This window comes from Heptranchias perlo, chromosome 3, assembly GCF_035084215.1.
Source record: "Heptranchias perlo isolate sHepPer1 chromosome 3, sHepPer1.hap1, whole genome shotgun sequence".
NCBI classification, from domain to species: domain Eukaryota; kingdom Metazoa; phylum Chordata; class Chondrichthyes; order Hexanchiformes; family Hexanchidae; genus Heptranchias; species Heptranchias perlo.
Genome location: NC_090327.1, coordinates 19,701,709 through 19,719,365, shown reverse-complemented (window position 1 = coordinate 19,719,365; position 17,657 = coordinate 19,701,709). Strand labels below are relative to the sequence as shown.

At 44.1% G+C, this 17,657-nt stretch overlaps 1 protein-coding gene across 3 annotated transcripts in view; it reads left to right on the top strand.

The window, feature by feature from the left end:
• The window catches only part of arhgap28 (Rho GTPase activating protein 28), a 185,377-nt gene that overhangs the window by 26,862 nt on the left and 140,858 nt on the right, over nt 1-17,657 (top strand). The window contains exon 1 of one of the 3 annotated variants that reach the window (XM_067978421.1): nt 12,372-12,413. The exons of the other annotated variants lie outside the window; for them this stretch is intronic. The gene's annotated coding sequence lies outside the window, so the exon portion shown is untranslated. Of the gene's footprint in view, nt 1-12,371; nt 12,414-17,657 lie in introns of those variants that run through there. 3 annotated transcript variants of the gene reach the window in all.

Here is a 17,657-nt window from a genome sequence, read left to right as displayed (position 1 = left end):
GAAGAGGATCGCTGAAGGTAAGTGTTGAATTATATTTTTGTGGGTTCCAGAGGAGCAGGAGAGCTCCTCCGGGTCCTACAGAAATAACCTGGGTCGCTGCCATTCCTGGACCCTCGATCTCCACAGTCGCAACCCCCCCTCCCATAACTTACCTTGCTGGTGGCCGTCCTGGCCCGATTTCGAGACCTCAATCCGGAGAGCTGCACCGGGGCACCTGTTTAAATGAGGTCGAAGCCTCAAAATCACGGGAGCCTCGTCACTGCCAGAATGGGTGACTGACCAGCGCACTCCCCCGGTCGATCACCCATAGGTCAAAATAAACCCCAGTGAGTCATGGTAAATGAACCATCGAACAGTGAAGGCAACACGTGAGCTATATCAGCTTTATTATGAATGGGTTGTATTCTATACTCCATAGGCTTTCAAACTTCAGTCCTCGGACCCTAGGGGTTCTGTAATCATAGAAATTTATGTAACAGAAGGAGGCCATTCGGCCCATCGTGTCTGTGCCAGCCGAAAAAGAGCCATCCAGCCTAATCCCACTTCCCAGTTCTTGGTTCGTAGCCTTGTCATTAGATTTTTGTCTGACAACTAATTACTGTATATTTTTGCATTTGTTAACATACTAACGCATTAATTCTGTCACTAAATACTAATAGCAAATGTTTTCTGCAATGATACTGTTCTTTTCCTTTGGGTAGCTGACACTTCCTTTCTGGATTTAGGACACCAGGGTCCCTGGGAGTGAGTCATGATTTGTGGGGCTTTCCTTGCTTAAAAAAACACTGCTGAAACCATCTGCTTTCCCCTTTTTCATCCCCCTAGAACTTAATTTGTGTTTTTTTTTAATAGTACCAAGAAATTTTCCTTTAAAATTAAGAATGCCCCATTCTGAAATATTTAAAAAAAAATCATCTGCCAGTGAAACAGTGGCAATATAGTATGTAATCGTGCTGTAGATGGTCATCATGGATTTATGGCCCCTGTGATTTTTTACAATGTTAACATCAAGCAAATGTACACCGGGATTCTGAACCATGATCTAGTCACTGCATATGAAACCTGTGAGTCATGCTGCCTTGGTTTATACCGAATTCTCTCAGTGTGATGGTGTCACACACTTCTTTTGTTTCTTTTGATCATACCTCTCACAAAGGAATAATTAAAAATAATTACATTTGATCTGTGAGGGAAGCCTGGATTTTTACTCCGAGCCATGGAGAGCAGGGGGAGGGTGGGGGGGGGAGCTTTTCCAGATCAGAAACCCGGAAGTATGGGTTTCCTGGAAGTCCTGACGATTTTGAGGGCAGGACGTCTTTTAAATATTTTCAGCAGGTTTCCCGCCCGACACCCAGCCAGAGTGACAGGCTGTCTGACTGTCGGATGGGAAAGCAGTCGGGGAGCAGATGCCAGGTAAGTCTGACATCGGGGGCTTGGGGCTGGACATCGGGGAGGGGAGCCGGTCATGGGGTGGCGGGGTGGTCGGAGTAATTGTTGAGGGGGGGGGGTCGGAGACGCTGGGGGTGTTGGAGACATGGGGGGGGTGGTCAGCGATATTGAAGGAGGTCGTACAAAGTAAGGGGGGTCGGAGACACGGGTGGGGAGCCGTGGCTAGATCTGGGGGGGGGAGTCGGACATCAGGTTGGCCGATCGCGTGTGTGGGATCACGGCAGGTAAGTTTGTTGGACCTGGATGAAGCAGTCCTGCTCCTCCTGGCCCACAAGCAGTGCAATAAAGGCACTTACCTGTTGATCTGAGCCTTCTCGCCTCCTCTTACATGGCGAGAATGAGAAGGCCCAGGAATCCCGGCCCCCAGGAGTTAAAAATAAAAAAGCTTGAAAACGGAGGCACGCAGCCTCCTTAAAAGATTTTACTGACCGACCCGCCTCCTGAGAGCAGGTTGATTGCCCTCCCCTTGACCCGCCTCTGTTAAACCCAGAAGTGGGCGGGTTGGAGGCAAGCTGGGGCCGGGTTTTACATTTTTACAATTTTTACCTTCCCGCCTGCCCCCAACCCACCCATCCTTGGGGGTTAAAATGATCTCATATGTGAAGAGGATACGATGGTCAAATCAGGTGCAAATTGGTGTAAAATCTGTAGCCTGCTATGTACTGAATTGATGCCAGCATGAAAATGTGCTCTGATTTACACTGGCACTGATTGAGCAGATTGTATTTCACAGAATATGTTGGATTATGGCAGACTCCATGGAAAATGAGACCCTCGTGCATTAGAGTGAAAGCAGGGCATGTGAGAGACCTGTGAGAGACCTGTCACTATAACGGGATTCCGGCTGCTCACTGTATCTCCAGAACTCTTACCAGTTTGGGAAGTTGTGATTCATGGACGTCGTGTGACATAGAGAGTTAAATATTTGTGTGAAAAGGAACTCGTCCCTGCTTCCCTTTCTGAACCTGATGGTATATCCTCAAATCTATTATTAGTAGTAAGAAAGGACTTTTTTTTAAAAAAACAACTTCCTGGTTATTTTAAAATGACGCATGTCAACATTCTACACGAGTTGCAGGAACTGTGAGAGTGCTGGCAACTTTCTGGAGCTTTTCACTTGGCGGTTAATCCTTTAAAGAGAAAACAAGAAAAAAAACTCCCAATTGTCCTAATAACTGGGATAACCATGTAAGTTGTTCAGTTTTATATTCTCTAAAATTCTGTCCATATAGACTTTGAGTTATTGCTCGAAAATCTAACCCTCAGGGATCTGACTTTGCCTGAGCTTCCTTATAATGGTTCCACTTTGATAATGTACCGTCTAAGGCAACATGCAGAGCTCCCACCGTTCGCAGCACCTGACAACATACACAATCCAAATTCATGTTTCTAATGGTATTAAGGACTCGAGGTTTCATGGGTCCATCATTTCTTTCATGGTTTCATCAGCCGCAGTGCAAAGCTCAGGCCAGCAGGATACTGAAAACAAAACAGGCAAAGCAGCAGGGATAGATTGTAGGTTTCTGCTTGTCTGCTGCTCTCCCAGTGTTCTAACCAACAAAGTGACCTGTCTACGTTTTCCAGCAATCTCCTGCATTCTTCCTCACAGTTTGTTATGTCCCATCGTTTGGTACCATCAGCAAAATGTGACATTGTTCTACTTGTGCTTACGTCCAAATTATTTACATTGGCCTGATTTTTTTTTATTCGTTCATGGGATGTGGGCGTCGCTGGCGAGGCCGGCATTTATTGCCCATCCCTAATTGCCCTCGAGAAGGTGGTGGTGAGCCGCCTTCTTGAACCGCTGCAGTCCGTGTGGTGATGGTTCTCCCACAGTGCTGTTCGGGAGGGAGTTCCAAGATTTTGACCCAGTGACGATGAAGGAACGGCGATATATTTCCAAGTCGGGATGGTGTGTGACTTGGAGGGGAACGTGGAACGTGCAGGCGGTGTTGTTCCCATGTGCGTGCTGCTCTTGTCCTTCTAGGTGGTAGAGGTCGCGGGTTTGGGAGGTGCTGTCGAAGAAGCCTTGGCGAGTTGTTGCAGTGCATCCTGTGGATGGTACACACTGCAGCCACAGTGCGCCGGTGGTGAAAGGAGTGAATGTTTAGGGTGGTGGATGGGGTGCCAATCAAGCGGGCTGCTTTGTCCTGGATGGTGTCGAGCTTCTTGAGTGTTGTTGGAGCTGCACTCATCCAAGCAAGTGGAGAGTATTCCATCACACTCCTGACTTGTGCCTTGTAGATGATGGAAAGGCTTTGGGGAGTCAGGAGGTGAGTCACTCGCCGCAGAATACCCAGCCTCTGACCTGCTCTTGTAGCCACAGTATTTATATGGCTGGTCCAGTTAAGTTTCTGGTCAATGGTGTCCCCCAGGATGTTGATGGTGGGGGATTCAGCGATGGCAATGCCATTGAATGTCAAGGGGAGGTGGTTGGGCTCTCTTTTGTTGGAGATGGTCATTGCCAGGCACTTTTCTGGCGCGAATGTTACTTGCCACTTATGAGCCCAAACCTGGATGTTGTCCAGGTCTTGCTGCATGCAGGCTCGGACTGCTTCATTATCTGAGGGGTTGCGAATGGAACTGGACACTGTGCAATCATCAGCGAACATCCCCATTTCTGACCTTATGATGGAGGGAAGGTCATTGATGAAGCAGTTGAAGATGGTTGGGCCTAGGACACTGCCTTGGGGAACACCTGCAGCAATGTCCTGGGGCTGAGATGATTGGCCACCAACAACCACTACCATCTTTCTTTGTGCTAGGTATGACTCCAGCCACTGGAGGCTTTTACCCCTGATTCCCATTGACTTCAATTTTACTAGGGCTCCTTGGTGCCACATTCGGTCAAATGCTGCCTTGATGTCAAGGGCAGTCACTTGCACCTCACCTCTGGAATTCAGCTCTTTTGTCCATGTTTGGACCAAGGCTGTAATGAGGTCTGGAGTTAAAACACAAAATCAACCTACCTTTCCACCCTGCTCCGACATCCGATGTCTCCCTCTCTGATCTCCCCCTCTTCCCCCCCCCCATGTTCCCCCGATCTTCCCCTTCCGATGCTGGATGCTGCCATTGTAGCAGTAAAGGAGGAAGTAGTAGCGATATTGGATAGGATTAAAATAGATGGAGGTGCTTAAAAGATTGGCAGTACTCAAAGTAGAAAAGTCACCCAGTCCAGAGGGGATGTATCCTAGGTAACTGAGGGAAGTAAGGGTGGAAATTGCAGAGGTTCTGGCCACAATCTTCCAATCTTCCTTAGATATGGAGATGGTGCCGGAGGACTGGAGGATTGCAAATGTTACAGTCCTGTTCAAAAAAGGGAAGAGTGACAATCCCGGCAATTATAGGCCAGTCAGCCTAATGTCAGTGGTGGGGAAACTTTAAGAGACAATAATCTGGGACAAAATTAATTGGCACTTGGCACTTTGTTGAATAGATTGGGACTCTACTCATTGGAGTTCAGAAGAATGAGAGGCGATCTTATTGAAACATATAAGATTGTGAAGGGGCTTGATCGGGTGGATGCGGTAAGGATGTTCCCAAGGATGGGTGAAACTAGAACTCGGGGGCATAATCTTAGAATAAGGGGCTGCTCTTTCAAAACTGAGATGAGGAGAAACTCCTTCACTCAGAGGGTAGTAGGTCTGCGGAATTTGCTGCCCCAGGAAGCTGTGGAAGCTACATCATTAAATAAATTTAAAACAGAAATAGACAGTTTCCTAGAAGTAAAGGGAATTAGGGGTTACGGGGAGCGGGCAGGAAATTGGACATGAATTTAAATTTGAGGTTAGGATCAGATCAGCCATGATCTTATTGAATGGCGGAGCAGGCTCGAGGGGCCGATTGGCCTACTCCTGCTCCTATTTCGTATGTTCTTATGTTCTTAAAAGTATGGGCTAATAAATGAAAGTAGCACGGATTTGTTAAAGGAAAATTGTGTTTGACTAACTTTATTGTGTTCTCTGATGAATTAATGGAGTGGGTTGATGAGGGTAGTGCAGTTGATGTTATGTAAATTAACTTCCAAAAGGCATTTGTGGAGAGGTTTAGAGAGGGAATTCCAGGGTTTAGGGCCGAGGCAGCTGAAGGCATGGCCGCCAATAACGTTGTCTAATTATACCCCAATGGAAGCTCGGTTGGAAAATATACCCTCGTGTGTGAAATTTCAACACATTAAAGACCCTGATTAACAAAATCTGCTAAAATTTATTGTTCCCTCCATGCACAGGAGATTATTTTATTTAAATGACCTGAGAAGGGCTGCCAAACCAGCAAGAGTATGAGTGCAACATCTTTGTTGGACATTAGTTAATGTTACTCAATATGTGCTGGCCACGGTATATCATGGCAATCACCTGCAGCTTTTCACTCGATAGGTCGGCGATTACAATGTCTGAATCATTTATCCCTCCAAATGAATATTCTCATGATTCAGTGGAACAACAACAACAACAACAACAACAACAACAACAACAACTCACATTTATATAGTGCCTTCAACATAGTAAAACATCTTAAGGCACTTCACGGGGTATTATCAAACATAATTTGACACCGAGCCACATAAGGAGCTATTAGGACAGGTTGGTCAAAGAGGTGGGTTTTAAGGAGCTTCTTAAAGGAGGAGAGCGAGGTATAGACGTGGAGAGGTTTAGGGATGGAATTCCAGAGCTTAGGGCCCAGGCAGCTGATGGCACGGCCACCAATGGTGGAGTGATGAAAATCGGGGATGCGCAAGAGGCCAGAATTGGTGGAGCGCAGAAATCTCGGATAGTCGTAGGGCTGGAGGCGGTTACAGAGATAAGTGGGGGGCGAGACCATGGAGGGATTTGAAAACAAGGATGACAATTTCAAAATCAAGGCATTGCCGGACTGGGAGCCAATGTTGGTCAGCGAGCACAGAGGTGATGGGTGAACGGGACTTGGTGCGAGTTAGGATGCGAGCAGCAAAGTTTTGGATGAGCTCAAGCTTACGGAGGGTGCAAGGTGGGAAGCTGGCCGGGAGAACATTGGAATAGTCGAGTCTAGAGGTAACAAAGGCATGGATGAGGGTTTCAGCAGCAGATGAGCTGAGGCAGGGACCGAGCCAAGCACATTGATGACTGTTATCGCTATGAAAAAACACCTCAAATATAAATTAAACTGTTCAGAACATTAACTCTGATATATATATAAATAATGGGCCAGAAATCGCTCCGAGCAGCGAGGCAACACTCACTGCAGCTCCTGCAAATTAAATTAATGAAAATATTTACTGTGGACTCTGTGACATCGAATTGCTTGAATTTGAAATTTAAAAAATTGTGCGCTATCAACCCAGCCTCTGAGCAGCGTGAGTTGCTGCTCGGCTGGAAAAGTGTGAGAGAGGAGAAGACACGCCCACAAAATCTGTCAGGAAGAGAAGTCCCGCCCACAGATTCAGGCTGCATTGCTCAAGCAGGCAAGCAGACTTCATTCATTTAAAGTTAGTATTCTGTATGCCATTGTAAATAGAAATTTTAATTTTTTTAAATAAAATGCCAAATAAATAATTGAATTAAATTAAAAAGATAGAAGGGAAAAGTAAAAGAACATTTTAATTTTTTAATTAAAAAAAACATTTTTTTTAATAACCAGAAACTATTAAAATAAGGAGTAATATGAGACTCCATATCAAAAGTTAATTTTTAGTTGTTTAACAGTCATTAAGACTAACCGCGCTTTTAAACTTGGTTTAGACCTGGTATTTTTAAGCGTACCTGTTTGGTGGCGTAATTAGTTACTTTCGAGCTGGGCAGATAAGCAAGTTGACGCTTTTTCAATGATTTCTCTGATTGCAGCGTGCGATGGCCCTTTAATTTGAAGCTGTCATATCGCCAGAAAACCACTAGGAACAAGTTCCGGATTTCCACGTTTCACTGCACATGTGCGAACGCAGGAACTTGCTCCTTCAATTCACCACTAAAAACGGAGAGTGCTGTTGATCTCCTCCGTTATTTCGGGAGTGATTTCTGGCCCAATATTTTAAAACACAGAAGCTTGGGACAATATCAAGGCTGTATTTTGAGTTCAGATGGTAGTTGTAAAATGCTTGTATTTAATTACATCATTCAAATCCGTTCAGTTGTGAGGAGCGAGAAGAAAAACAAGTTCATTAGATTTAATAAGGTTAATCGGAGGTCTGATAGAGCTGTTCAAAAGTGGGTAAATAATTTTTAAAGGAAATGGCCAGAGGAACAGAACTAAGTGGATGGCCCTGTCAGAGAGCTGGCAAAGGCGTAATGGGCCGAATGGCCACCTTTTGTTCCGTAAAATTCTTATTGTATCTTTTTACATTGGATTAATTTAGAATGAAAACTAAAAAGAACCTGGACAGTTCCTTTTGAAGCAAGATCTGTCCACAAGGATATCGCCTCTTGGATTGGCTTCAGCTGTTCTTTACAGGCAGCTGGCCTCCAAACACAAGTTTAAATTTAATTCGTGTATGTATTTTTGGGATAGACATTATTTGGAAACTATAGACAGATGGCCTTTAGGACAGGTCTCGCTGGATGGTAATCTGTATAACTGTTCCGCTGATTTTTGATGACATGAGGGATATAGTTTGTGTGCCCAATGTGTTTTAACCTTTCCAGCATCACTGATCAATCAAAGATGGACCTGTGACCCTAGCAGTCTTCAACACGTGGGCTTTTGATTGGCTGAGAAACAGGCCTTTAAGGCTAGTTTTCAGCCAATGACAACTTGCCTTTTTTAAAAAAAACTATGGCCCAATTTGAACTCCAGGACAGTTTTGGTTGGGTGAAATAGAAACTCAACTGCTGCTCCAGAAATGAGGCCTGGCATATTTACTTGACGTCGTCCTCACCAATCTACCTGTCGCAAATGCATCTGTCCATGACAGTATTGGTAGGAGTGACCACCGCACAGTCCTCATGGAGATGAAGTCCCATCTTCGCACTGAGGACACCATCCAACGTGTTGTGTGGCACTATCACCATGCTAAATGGGATAGATTCAGAACAGATCTAGCAGCTCAAAACTGGGCATCCATGAGGTGCTGTGGGCCATCAGCAGCAGCAGAATTATATTCCAACACAATCTGTAACCTCATGGCCCGGCATATTCCTCACTCTACCATTACCAACAAGCCAGGGGATCAACCCTGGTTCAATGAGGAGTGTAGAAGAGCATGCCAGAAGCAGCACAAGGCGTACCTAAAAATAAGGTGCCAACTTGGTGAAGCTAAAACTTAGGACTACATGCATGCTAAACAGCGGAAGCAAGATGCTATAAACAGAGCTAAGCGATTCCACAACCAACGGATCAGATCAAAGCTCTGCAGTCCTGCCACATCCAGTCGTGAATGGTGGTGGATAATTAAACAACTAACTGGAGGAGGAGGCTCTGTAAGCATCCTCATCATCAATAATGGCGGAGTCCAGCCCGTGAGTGCAAAAGACAAGGCTGAAGCGTTTGCAACCATCTCCAGCCAGAAGTGCCGAGTGGATGATCCATCAGGGCCTCCTCTCGATATCCCCACCATCACAGAAGCCAGTCTTCAGCCAATTCGATTCACTCCACATGATATCAAGAAACGGCTGAGTGCACTGGATACAGCAAAGGTTATGGGCCCCGACAACATCCCGGCTGTAGTGCTGAAGACTTGTGCTCCAGAACTAGCCGCGCCTCTAGCCAAGCTGTTCCAGTACAGCTACAACACTGACATCTACCCAACAATGTGGAAAATTGCCCAGGTATGTCCTGTCCACAAAAAGCAGGACAAATCCAATCCGGCCAATTACTGCCCCATCAGTCTACTCTCAATCATCAGCAAAGTGATGGAAGGTGTCGTTGACAGTGCTATCAAGCGGCACTTACTCACCAATAACCTGCTCACCGATGCTCGGTTTGGGTTCTGCCAGGACCACTCGGCTCCAGACCTCATTACAGCCTTGGTCCAAACATGGACAAAAGAGCTGAATTCCAGAGGTGAGGTAAGAGTGACTGCCCTTGACATCAAGGCAGCATTTGACCGAGTGTGGCACCAAGGCGCCCTTGTAAAATTGAAGTCAATGGGAATCAGGGGTAAAACTCTCCAGTGGCTGGAGTCATACCATGCACAAAGGAAGATGGTAGTGGTTGTTGGAGGCCAATCATCTCAGCCCCAGGACATTGCTGCAGGAGTTCCTCAGGGCAGTGTCCAAGGCCCAACCATCTTCAGCTGCTTCATCAATGACCTTCCCTCCATCATAAGGTCAGAAATGGGGATGTTCGCTGATGATTGCACAGTGTTCAGTTCCATTCACAACCCCTCAGATAATGAAGCAGTCCGTGCCCGCATGCAGCAAGACCTGGAAAACATCCAGGCTTGGGCTGATAAGTGGCAAGTAACATTTGCGCCAGACAAGTGCCAGGCAATTGCTATCTTCAACAAGAGAGGGTCTAACCACCTCCCCTTGACATTCAACGGCATTTCCATCGCCGAATCCCCCACCATCAACATCCTGGGGGTCACCATTGACCAAAAACTTAACTGGACCAGCCATATAAATACTGTGGCTACAAGAGCAGGTCAGAGGCTGGGTATTCTGCAGCGAGTGACTCACCTCCTGACTCCCCAAAGCCTTTCCACCATCTGCAAGGCACAAGTCAGGAGTGTGATGGAATACTCTCCACTTGCCTGGATGAGTGCAGCTCCAACAACACTCAAGAAGCTCAACACCATCCAGGACAAAGCAGCCGCTTGATTGGCACCCCATCCACCACCCTAAACATTCACTCCCTTCACCACTGGCACACAGTGGCTGCAGTGTGTACCATCCACAGGATGCACTGCAGTAACTCGCCAAGGCTTCTTCGACAGCACCTCCCAAACCCGCGACCTCTACCACCTAGAAGGACAAGAGCAGCAGGTACATGGGAACAACACCACCTGCACTTTCCCCTCCAAGTCACACACCATCCCGACTTGGAAATATATCGCCGTTCCTTCATCGTCGCTGGGTCAAAATCCTGGAACTCCCTTCCTAACAGCACTGTGTGAGAACCTTCACCAGACGGACTGCAGCAGTTCAAGAAGGCGGCTCACCACCACCTTCTCAAGGGCAATTAGGGATGGGCAATAAATGTTGGCCTTGCCAACGACGCCCACATCCCTTAAAGGAATAAAAAATATATATTTTAGCTTGTGGGCCTCATTTAAATCCTGCTGGTTGACGTCCCACACCTAGGCGGGAAGTCAGTAGGAAGTGACGGAAAATTGCGCAGCCTGTGGGCCGTCCACTGACAGTTGGTAACTGGCAGAATCGGTTACCGTGGCTATTCCGTGTGGGTCCCACGATTGTGGGTGGACATGTCCGTAGCAGGAGAGGCCTAAGCTTTCCTTGAGCGGCTCGGAGGAGCACTCCAGTTCTTCCTGACCCCACATGAAAAGTTTTAAAATAAAAAGGTTTAAACTAACTTTTTGGGGGCTTTTCTGGCCCTGATCCTCTTTTCCGCTGGTTTGATCTAGCGGGAAATGAACTACCATTTCCTGTTCAGGCCGCTGAGTTAAAATTGCAAAGACACCATCGGGATCCGATGTGCATAGGTTAAAAAGGACCCTGCTGTCTGTGTCTGTATGTCTATCGCTCTGATGCAAAATCAGAGCTGTGAATAACTCTAGAATTGCTCCATTACATAGAATTTACAGCACAGAAACAGGCCATTTGGCCCAACAGGTCATTGCTGGTGTTTATGCTCCACGCGTGCCTCCTCCCACCTTACTCCATCCAACCCTATCTGTAGATCCTTCTATTCTTTTCTGCCTCATGTACTTATCTAGCTTCCCCTTAAATGCATCTATGCTATTCGCTTCATCTACTACAAGTGGTAGCAAGTTCCACGTTCTAACCACACAGGAAACAGTCCAATGCTAAAACGTTATAACTGGGCGTCCTGAGATCAAACCTGAATCTCAACTGGCATTAGGAATTTAGAGAAGAGAGAATTAGGAAGAGAGTGAATTTCCCAGTTTCACCTGGGCCATTTGAGAATGGGAGAGAAATTGTCCTTGAGTTGCAAAAGTGTCCCTTCCAAAAGCAAGGTTTGATCACAGGTGGTCAGGCATCAGATTGGGAGGGATTCGTATTGAGAGAGATTTATAGATATCGCACTTTTTTGTGAGCTAACACAAAGGTTAAAAGGGCTGATGAAATTTTAAACAAATGAGAAAAGGTTTGCCCTTTTTAGGAAAGCAAGAAGCGCATAAATCACTTTGATATGCAACATCATGCCCATGGCAGAAATGACGCATGACCATGTATCTTTTCTTCAAACTAAGAAGTTTTCCAAACACATTTTTTTGTGAAGTTCATACCCATTTATCACTTCAATTTCCATTGCACCTTTGTTGGTATAAAATTATATATGTTCCAGAAGACGACAAGTACAAAGTAGAATCATGTGAACCGTGTCACTGTTTGTTTGTACAATGTAAGGAAAATGGAAAAACTCAAACCTTGTGTTAGGCACAAATGTTAGAGCAGTTCTAGAATTAAAGGCCACTGGACATAAAAATGTCTTGTCAGTTTGAAAAGGAACAGTGTAATCATTTTAATCTCTCAGTTGCTACTGAGCGTGGCTCTGCTGGATTTAAAGAGGAGCTATGTGTAGCTAAACAGCTTAATTCCAATGAATTGATTTGTTGCAAAAATGAAAAAGATAAATAGCTACAAATAATTGCCAAAAGGGATGTAAAGAATGTGTCCTCCAACTATCAGTTCTTTAAATAGTAGCTGTGTCATATGTGGTTTGATTCCCAAGACAGGAAACTTAATATCTCTTTGTTTTGCTGGCTCAGAGAAATGGCTTGAAGCAAGGCGGTCTTGTTCTACTGAGAGACCTTGTGACATTACAGAGATATCACGGTGTGTAGGATTAGTATCCCTGAGCTCTTTGCGGAGCAGATACGTTAAGCATGCTGTTAAAGTTCTGTGGACCTAGTAAGTCTTTTTTAGAATAATTGTTTAAGCTTCAATCGACCCATGTTCACTATCTTCTGTTTATTTGTTTTTTCCAAATGTTTGGTTTTCATTGAGGTAAGGACAAAGCATGTATTCTGTCTAAAGATTAACTGTAGAAAGAAAATGATCACTAACTGTTAACTAGGACTGAGGGGAGGAAGGAATTGTCTTTCTATTAAGCTTTTCTCGAGTGACACTGACTTCAAAGCTTTGTGAAGAGCCATCATTATGGCCCTCATTTGTTTTACAAGCTACCTGGGGTCAGGAGGATATCAGGACACCAGAGAAGCAATTTCTATTTTCAGTGTGGGCATTAGCTGAACAAGCTCTGGTGAAGATTAGTAAAGTCGCAGCCCACCAAAAGTACCTCAGTAAAACCTGACTACAAGCAGCAATTCTGTAACCGAAGGGTAAGACGTCAGGACAATATGTGTACTAGTTCCACTATATTCACATTATTACCCTGATCAAATGTGCTAATGGTCAACATTAGTAAAATCTCTCTAACTTTTTGTGTTAACGAAATTTTCAATCTGAACACCCTGACACTAGTCAAAATCTCAGAGGTTTTATTGTGTGTTCTACTTATGTTTATTGCTGGGTTGAAGCAGTAATGTAGAGACAGAGACTAATTTTTAAATATGTTTCATTACTCTTTCATCTTTACCTTTTTATGAGTCAAATTTGCAGACCCCCAGTGTTAAATATTACAGTACTGCTCTGGAAGATAATTAACTGGAGGAAAATATGTCAGTATTTAAAGGGAGTTTTAGTAGATGATTTTAGTGATATTAGAGTATGGGGTTCAGGTAGTATTGGGCATACCCTCTCTATTTGTGTCTGAATCTCTCGCTCTCTCTGTGTTTTGACAGATACAGAAACCTTTTAGCTTTATTTGCATATATGGTTGTAAGTAAACAAATCTAACATTCACAGAGTAGTCACAAAAACAAGCGTGCTCTTAGGTAAAACTGAAATGTAATCTACTTGTAAAAAAACAGCAGGAAAGCCTTGCTTTTCTTACATGATTTAAGGACAGAAATTACAACGTTTCACTGCGGGCATAAACCTTTGCTAGATATAAGTGCAGGTTTTAGATAGGGCTAAAAAATTATAGTCCTGACAGCGGAGAATCGCGACTTCTGTCGGATAGTGTTGGCTTTGCTCAATTGAAAGCATTCATCCCTTATTGCAGTTTGTAGGATCTTGACAAGTGAAAAATTACTAGGCATTTGTCTGCCTAACAGTCACAAGAGCACAATGTTTTTACAAATGAGCAAGGAATTTTGGCCCGTCCACATTTAATTTGAATCTGTATCCTCTTGTCCCACTCCCACATTTTAATTTAAACTAGTATTGCAGATTAATCTTTTTCATACCATTTACTATCGTATATACCTCTATAAAATCACCTCAGGTGACACCTTTTGGTTGAAAATTTCAATTTTCTCCAGTCTTTCTTCATAACTACGACCCCTGACACTAGGGGTCAGCATCTGTGCAGTCTTCAACACTTAAATGCCTCCTTTGTTGCTTGGGGATCAGAACCGAACACAGTACTCAAGGTGTGGTCTGACCTCAGCGCTGAACAGTTTGATCATAACTTCCTCTTACTTCTATTCTACTGTTTTGGCTATGTAGTTCAACATTCTATTGGCTTTATTGATTGCTACCGTGTACTGATTCGATATGTTGAGCATTGAGTCCACTAAAGTCTCTTTAAACTGTATCGTTAGCAATTTCAACACTATTCACGTTGCCCATTTTTCCTTCCTATGTGCAACACTTTCTACTTGTCTGCATTAACTTTCATCTGCAATTGTTTAGCCCATTTACCAATTTTGTTTTTTAAAAATTCGTTCATGGGATGTGGGCGTCGCTGGTGAGGCCGGCATTTATTGCCCATCCCTAATTGCCCTTGAGAAGGTGGTGGTGATCCGCCTTCTTGAACCGCTGCAGTTCGTGTGGTGAAGGTTCTCCCACAGTGCTGTTAGGAAGGGAGTTCCAGGATTTTGACCCAGCGACGATGAAGGAATGGCGATATATTTCCAAGTCGGGATGGTGTGTGACTTGGAGGGGAACGTGCAGGTGGTGTTGTTCCCATGTGCCTGCTGCTCTTGTCCTTCTAGGTGGTAGAGGTCGCGGGTTTGGGAGGTGCTGTTGAAGAAGCCTTGGCGAGTTATCTCATTCCAGTTATCTTATCCCATTTGTTTATCTCATTCTATAATTTCTGGGCTGCCACCTTTAATTTCACTGCCCCTTTGAGTTTACAAATTTGACCAATTTGTTTTAGGTTTCTGAATCCAAGTCATTGATGTAAATTAGAAACAGTAGTGGTCCTGATTAACCCTGGGCCACCCACCCTCACATTACCCCTCTAAATATACCTGCTATTAGTTTATTAAATTAATAACTTAATCCATATGAACTAATTAATCAAATTAAAAATAATCGATTGATTAATAACTTCAACTAATTAATTAAAAAAAGGTTAGATAGGGATGGCAGTGCAGGTGGTGTGACGTAACTGCAGCTTGTGGAAGTTTGTGGAGACCAGCGAGATCTCAAACAGCCAAATCTGCAGTAAGTGTCTGCAACTTAAGGAACTTCGGCACAGAGATGTTGAGATGGAGTCCGAACTGCAGACATTGTGATGCATCCGGGAGGGGGATAGTTATCTGGACACTTTGATCCAGGAGGCAGTCAGACCTTTTAGGTTAGGTAGTAGTTTAGATTCGTTCAATGATCAGGGACAGGAGGATGTGACTGCAAGTCAGGCAGGTATGTGGACCCCGGATGCAGTGATGGAGGAGCCTCAGCCCTTGACCTTGTCCGACAGGTACGAGGTACTTGCTACCTGCGTGGATAGGACCAAGGGCAGCAAGGAGGATGGGCAAACTGAGCACAGCACTGTGGTACAGGAGGCCATTCAAGTGGTGGGAGTGAAAAGGAATGTGGTAGTGGTAGGGGACAGTATAGTCAGGGGGATAGACACAGTTCTTTGCAGCCATGACCTAGAGTCCCGAAGGCTGTGTTGCCTGCCCGGTGCGGCTGACAAAGTACTTGGGTCATGAGGGGCAGGATCCAGTTGTCATGGTCTACATAGGAACCAATGACATAGATAGAACTAAGAATGAGGTTCTGCTGAAGCAGTTTGAGGAGCTAGAGTCTAAATTAATAAGTGCAACCTCAAAGGTAATAATCTCTGGGTTACTACCTGAGCCACGTGCAAATTGGCATAGGGACACACAAATCAGGGAGTTAAATGCGTGGCTCAAAGAGTGGTGTGGGAGACAGGGGTTTCAATTCATGGGGCACTGACACCAGTACTGGGGAAAGAGGGATTTGTTCCGTTGGGACGGGCTCCACTTAAACCGGGCTAGGACCTGCGTCCTGGCGAATCAAATAACTAGGGCTGTAGATAGGGCTTTAAACTAAAAAAGAGGGGTCAGGTGAGGGGGAATTTAGAAATCTAATGAGAAAAGTCAAGGCAACAGAGCAGTGTAGAGATTTGGGTAAAGATAAGCAGAGTGTGGCAGGAAGGGACAGAGAGTTTACCAATAATAGAGCATCAACAAGTAAGGTCAAAGCAGGAAAAAGTGGTAAAAAGTCAAAACTAAACGCTCTTTATCTGAATGCATGGAGCATTCGTAACAAGATGGATGAATTAGTTGCACAAATAGAGATAAATGGGTTTGATGTAGTAGCCATTACAGAGACATGGTTGCAAAGTGACCAAGGTTGGGAATTAAATATTCCAGGGTACATGACGTTTAAAAAAGACAGGCAGAATGGAAAAGGAGGAGGTGTAGCCCTAATAATAAAGAATGACATAAGGACAGTGGTGAGAAAGGATCTTGGCTTGGAAGATCAGGAAGTAGAATCAGTATGGGTGGAAATAACTAATAACATGGGGCAGAAAACACTGGTGGGAGTAGTTTATAGGCCCCCTAATAGTAGCTATACAGTTAGACAGAGTATTAATCATGAAATAATAGGAGCTTGTAACAAAGGTAATGCAGTAATCATGGTGGACTTTAATCTTCATATAGACTGGGCAAATCAAATTGGCAAAGATAGTTTGGAGGACGAGCTCATGGAATGCATTCGAGATGGTTTCCTAGAACAATACATCATGGAACTAACCAGGGAACAGGCTATTTTAGATCTTGAATTGTGTAATGAGACAGGGTTAATTAGTAATCTCATCGTAAAGGAACATCTGGGAAAGAGTGATCATAATATCAATTTCACATTGAGTTTGAGAGTGACGTACTTAAGTCAGAAACTTAAGAAAGAGTCTTAAACTTAAATAAAGCCAATTACACAGGTATGAGGGGGCGAGTTGGGCAAGGTAAATTGGGAAATTAGATTAAAGGGTATGACGGTTGATAAGCAATGGCAAACATTTAAAGAAATATTTCAATATTCTCAACAAATATACATTCCATTGAGAAATAAAAACTCCATGGGAAAAGTGATCAATCCATGGCTAACTAAAGAAGTTATGGATAGTATTAGATTACAAGAGACCTATAATGTTGCCAAGAAGAGTAGTAAGCCTAAGGATTGGGAGAGTTTTAGAAACCAGCAAAGGACAATCAAAAAATTGATATAAAGGGAGAAAATAGAATATGAAAGTAAACTAGCAAGAAATATAAAAATGGATTGTAAGAGCTTCTACAAGTATGTAAAAAGAAAGAGAATAGCAAAAGTAAACATTGGTCCCTTAGAGGTTGAGACAGAAATTATAATGGAGAATCAGGAAATGGCAGATGCGTTGAACAAATATTTTGTATCCGTCTTCACAGTAGAAGACACAAAAAGCATAACAGAAATAGTGGGGAATCAAGAGGCTACTGAGAGTGAGGAACTTAAAATAATTAATATCAGTAGAGAAAAAGTACTTGAGAAACTAATCATACTAAAAGCCGATAAATCCCCTGGACCTGATGGCCTACATCCGAGTGTTCTAAAAGAGGTGGCTGCAGAGATAGTGGATGCATTGGTTATGATCTTCCAAAAATTCCCTAAATTCTCAAATGGTCACAACGGATTGGAAGGTAGCAAGTGTAACCCTGCTATCCATGAAAGGAGGGAGAGAGAAAGCAGGGAACTACAGGCCAGTTAGCCTGACAGCTGTCGTTGGGAAAATGCTGGAATCTATTTTTAAGCAAGTGGTAACAGGGCACTTAGAGAATCATAATATGATTAGGCAGAGTC